Raw genomic sequence first — 6,006 nt, forward strand, 5'->3', positions numbered from 1 at the left:
AGAGAAGCAAGATCCGAGAGATGCATTTAGACTGGTCTACAGGAGTGACCTGGGGTCCTCTGAAAGAGAAACAGGAGAGACAGAGCCTGAAAACTCTCCTACAACATGGGGGTGAGGAGAAAGGTACTGGATAGTTACTTGGAGTCTCAAGCTCAGGGAGACAATGGTGTGGAAAGAAAAGCCTTGTATGCAACTTGCATGAAAATATGAGATGGGAACATCAACATGATAGTTTCCATAGGAGGTGCCCAGGCAGGATACAGGCAATAAAAGTAGAAGGAAACTGTGGTGTGACTTTGTCATCTGACTATGAGAAGATGCTGGCACCCAGGACACTCCTTTGTCTGTGCAGGTGATGGGGACAACATCCTTAACTGAGAGTAAGAACCTGGGGAAAATTAATGCCCCCAAATTGAAAAATAGCTATATTATTATGATATAGTCAATGAAATATTTTATACCCACAAAACATAACAGTTATGAAATTATGTGGCATATGGAACAAATGCCAAATGGAAGGAATGAAGAATTACCAATACTTGGTTTATAATTATTTTAAAGATAAAGATCTAAAATTCTCGTATTCACTGGGTTCATGTTTGGCTATGGAGATTTTGTGAGTGCTTTTTCCTCTTTCTTTTCTACAAGTTTGTTGGATTTATTTTGCAAATAAAAAATAAAGCTAAGTGGGCTGGAGTGATAGCGCAACGAGTAGGGTGTTTGCCTTGCATGTGGCCAACCCGGGTTCGATCCCTCCGTCCCTCTCAGAGAGCCCAGCAAGCTACCAAGAGTATCTCGCCCACACGGCAGAGCCTGGAAAGCTACCCGTGGTGTATTTGCTGTGCCAAAAACAGTAACAAGTCTCACAATGGAGACGTTACTGGTGCCCGCTCAAGCAAATCGATGAGCAACGGGATGACAGTGACAGTGCATGTTCTCCATAATCATCTTGCCATAGGTTATAATTCCTCTTCTTCCATATTCATGTGTTCAAAATTAAGAGGCCCAGAAGTGCTATCTGGGAAGAAAAGGAAATGCTTCAAGTCACAAGAAAAGCCATCCATTTACCTCATTTACCTCATAATTTCATTCTCTTTCTCCTTCATAGGGCTTCACCTAGAGAATATGGAGGTACCCAGGGCAAAAATACAAGCTGTCTGAATGTCCCCCAAAGCTCTAGGATATGAAGGGGGGGGGTGTGAGTGCCATTTTTGTTGTTTCTAAAAAATAATTTTTTTTTATGTTTTAATACATCTTTTAAGAGAAAGGGGACTGAAGAGCTAGTTCAGGGTACTTGCATTTTCAATGCAGGCAATAATGATTCCAACCCTGAACTGCATATGATCCCCCAAGCACTACTGGGGGTCACTCCTGAGCAAGATAAAGCCCCTCAGCACGACCAGGCGTGGCCTCCCAAATGAAATTTATTTTAAAAGAGGGGGAAAGGAGAAAGCAATCCCTGTTCCGAGGGAAACCCTGACCAATGATGCACAGTCAAGCCCCATGGAGCCCAGTTAAGTCTCCAAGGTAGAACCAGAGCATCTCTCTGCCCCGAAGAGGCTCCCGTTCACTCTGGGCTAGATTTGAGAATCACTGGCCCCAAGGTTTTCACTGACCTGGGATGAGCATTTGATAACATTCTGGCAACAAAGAGATGAGAAGTCTTCTGGAAGGTGGGTCTTTGGGAAAATCTCTCTTGTTTTGTTCTTTAAAAGCCACATAAGGCTTATTTTTTTTTAATCCAATTGACTGTTCTTGGGCACTTGTGTTGTTTCCAGATTCTGGCTATTGTGAATAGCTGCAATGAACATAGAAGTGCAGATGGTGTCTCTGCTGTGTGTTTTTGGGCCCCCAGAGTATATTCCCAGAAGTGGTATTGCTGGGTCATATGGAAGCTCAAGTTTTTAGCTTTTTGAGGAATGCCCATATTGTTTTCCAATGGTATATTTACACAATGGAATACTATGCAACTATTAGGAAAAATGAATTTAAGAAACTCACTTTTAAATGGATGGACACAGATAGTATCATGCTGAGTAAAATGAGTCAGAAGGAGAGAGATAGACATAGAATGATTGAACTCATCTGTGGAATATAAAAATACATAATATGAGACTAATACCTAAAGACAAGAGAAACAAAGGCCAAAAGGATTGGTCCACAGTTGGAAGCCTGCGTCAGGAGCTGGGGGAGAAGGCAGTTGGGATAGAGAAGGGACCACCATGACAAAGACAGTCGGAAATAATCACTCTGGATAAGAACAACATGCTGAAAACAGATAAAGGAACAAACATGATAACCTCAGGGGAGGGGGGAAAAAAGAGAAAAAGGAACAAAAACATGATAACCTCTCAGTACCTTTATTGCAAACCATGGGCGGGGGGGGGAGAGAGAGAGAGAGAGAGAGAGAGAGAGAGAGAGAGAGAGAGAGAGAGAAGGAAAGTGACTGCCATATACAGGCTGGGGGAAAGCTGGGGACACTGGTGGTGGGACATGTACACTGGTGGAGAGATGGGTGTTGGAACACTGCATGGCTGTATGGTTGAAACCCTACCATGAATAGCTTTGTAACTGTATATCTCGCGGTGATTCATCAAAAAAAAAAGCCTCTATGCGGGGGCTGAAGAGATAGCACAGCAGGTGGTATTTGCCTACCACACAGCCTATCTAGGGTCAATCCCTGGCACCCCTTATGGTTCCCTGAGTCCCACCAGGCGTGATCCAGGAGTGCAGAATCCTGAGCACAGAACAACAAATAAAATAAAATATACACAAAAGAGAGGTGAGCACGCAGTGAGTCCTCTTTCCTCTCTCTGGCCTGTGGATTTTGTGCTGTGAAGCTGTGGCGTCTGAAATGATTCCATCCAACTCAGGAGAAACGTGAGCTGCCAGCCTGAGGGACGCAGGCCAGCACTGGCAGAGGAGAAAGTGAAGACTCTGGTTGCCCCTGTCCTGGAATTCCACTTGTTGCAGGGGGGCGATGGCTATCACTAATGGCTTCCGACAGTTGCAATTGGCTGTTGTGTTACGTGCAGCCAAAAGTTCTCAACTGAGACACCAACTAATGACTTTCAGCTGCCTCCTCCCGGAGCAGTTCCTACAATGAGCGGAAACAGCTGCAGGAACATCAGCAGACAGCAAGGCCCAGATTCATCTTGCTGCCCTCAGGGCTAGCTGCTGGAGGGAGCCCCATCCAAGGGTTACCTCGAGAGCTGTTACAGTATTACCTGAGACAACCATGATGATGATGAGGAGGAGGAGGAGGAGGAGGAGGAGGTGAAGGAAGAGGAGGAGGGGGAGGACGGTGTTGATGATGACACACTTCCCCCATGTCTGGAAATGAACAGAGTGCAGTAACTGGGCTCTCCCCTCCCACCCGCCAGCCACCAGTAAGGACCTTCAGGACCGAGGCCGAAACGCCCTGGAACTCACATGCAGAAGTCAGGGTGCTAACCCAAGCTCCGGAACCTCACACATCTTCTTTCCTTCCAGGAGACCCTGCTGCTTCATTTTCCTGTGACGTCTGCAGCTCTGTGCATCCACATGTTCCCTGAGTGCTTAACGACTCGCGAGAAAAGCATACATCATTGCAATCCCTGATGGAGATAACAGAAATATTAGCCAAAGCCCAAGAAAAAGACAGCTCAAGTGAGGCCTCGTTTTTAACCAGGCAGGCCAAGCAAGGATTTACTTTATCACAGCAAAGAATTTTATTTGACAAATGCCTACTTTATCATCTCTGGTCTGCTGAAAATGTAAGTTTACATTTTTCCTAGCCATAAAATTAAAATAATTTTGGCTCCAGAAACTTAAGAGAAATCCCATTTTACACTCAAGTATTTTCCTGAGAATTTAAATGCTAAATGTGGAGCACAAATAAACACCCTTCGCGCAGGACAGGATGCATCCAGGAAGGGGGCACTGGACAAGATGCTCGGTTCAAGTCCGACTCCTCATCTGCAAGAGGCCAATCGCAACTCCCACTGTCGGCTTGGTATGTGGAAAAAGTGACAAAGTCCGTGTCCACAGTGGTGCTGTGAAGTGCTAAAGCTTGGTTGCTTTATTTCACTTGACAATGCCATGGCAATGGACTCTGGCCTATGCAGAAAACCCCGCAGCGGGGCAGTTTGCAAGAAACCTTACAAAACCAGCCCCACAGAGGCAAGCGTGCTGCCCACTCAGGGAAGGGGCCACCCACATTTCTACCAGAGATGTGTGTTCTCAGCTCTTCCCTTCTGGAGAAGCCCGCACTCTCTCTCTCCAACACAGGACTCTTAATCTCGTTCCTCCTCTAAATAAAAGTTTTACTTCAAAAAAAAAAAAGATAAAATAGAGACAGAAAACCTGGCATGGTCCCCGGGCAGAAGAGCTACTCAGAAGCCTTAGAAGCTTCCTGCTCCTTCCGCCATCTTCAGCCATCTCAAGGGCTGGGCCTCCCCCAGAAATACCCAGAGCAGTGCTCACTGGGTCCCCTCTCTCTCTTTTCTCATGTGCCCTGAGTCTGAGGTAGCATCCCCGTCTTGGTTCTTCTGGCAGTGTCCCCTCATCCCAATCCAAACACGCAATAGTGAGTCAAGCCATGAGGTGACCCGCCTGTTCGTAAGACACATGTGGGCTGGGTGAAGTGAAGAAAACGGCAACATGGCTTCAAGATCCGAGTCCGGTTTCTTTGGAAAGCTGGAAAGAGATGGTGCCCTGCCCCCACGAGATGTCAGGGAAGTCTGGAGGCTGGTGAGAGAAGCCAGCGGGGCCTCGGCAGGCTCCACTGATACTATCAAGAGAGGGGCCCTTAGTTCTCCAAGGAGCCGGGGCCCAGATGGGGCTCTGAGCTGCTCTGAGGAAAGCAGAAAGCAGAAAGCACCACTGACACACCGGCTGGACTGCTTTCAGGCCCTTGAGCTCCCTTACCACCACCTCAGGCTCATCTCAGCCCCAGGAAGTTCTCAGCACCATCACCACAGTGCTCGTCCCCATTTTACAGATTTGCAGGCTGAGGCTTCAGTGCTGCCCAGCTGGTCTTGGTCACATGAACAAGGGAGAAAGTGAGATTAACTCATTCAGGGGTTTCCACATAGAAACCAGGGCTCTGCATATGAGAGAAGGCCCAGAATCATTTTTCAGAGTTTTCAAGGGGATTCTGATGGTCATCCCAGGCCTTGGGGTCACCCTAGAACCTCCCCCCAATATCTCCCTATGAATAAAGGATAAAGCAAGAAGCCTGCAGCTAAGCAGAGAGCAGAGATCACAGAATTAAGGCTCATGCCTTGCATGGGACCCATCCCCGTTAATCCTGGGCACCCGTGGTCCCCTGCAGCTGGGTGCGGCCCTCTGGGTCCCTGCGCACCACTGCAGTGGCCCTAATGGCCCTGTCCCACCCATGTCCTCTTCCGTGGGTGTCGACTGGCAGCGGCCAGGACCTCATCTCGGAAAGCACACGCCATCACCTCTGACGTGTGCCGTGGGTTTCCGAGAGTCCTGCTCCCATGGGAAAGCGGGGGCCTGGCGGTGTCACCTTACTGGATGTGAGAACCCCAGGGGCGGTCTGTCTGGAAGGCTGAGCGCGGCCGCCTGGGTCAGAGGCCTCCCCCAGTCAGTGCCCGGGAGCACAGGCGGCTCTCCTGAGGCGCACAGCGCCAGACTTGGACACGGTGCAGAGGGGCCCAGTGGCCAGCAGGGAGGGTGAAGAGCAGGCTGGGGGCGGGGGACTGGGAGGGAGCCGCACGTCAGACTCAGGAAGCCCTTCTCCCTGACAGAAGGCCCACGGGAGTCACGGCGGGGCTTGGAAGGAGAGAACCTAATTCAACCCCTCCCTGTGAGAGCACACACACGTGCACACATTTGCACATGCACACACATGCACACGTGCACGCACTCACACATGAACAGGCACACACACATGCACATACTTGAATACGCACACACACGCATGCACTCACACATGCACACACACGCGTGAGCACTCTCACATGCATGCACACACACAGACACATGCACACATACACACAT

The sequence above is a fragment of the Sorex araneus genome, chromosome 5, assembly GCF_027595985.1.
Source record: "Sorex araneus isolate mSorAra2 chromosome 5, mSorAra2.pri, whole genome shotgun sequence".
Taxonomy (NCBI): Eukaryota; Metazoa; Chordata; class Mammalia; order Eulipotyphla; family Soricidae; genus Sorex; species Sorex araneus.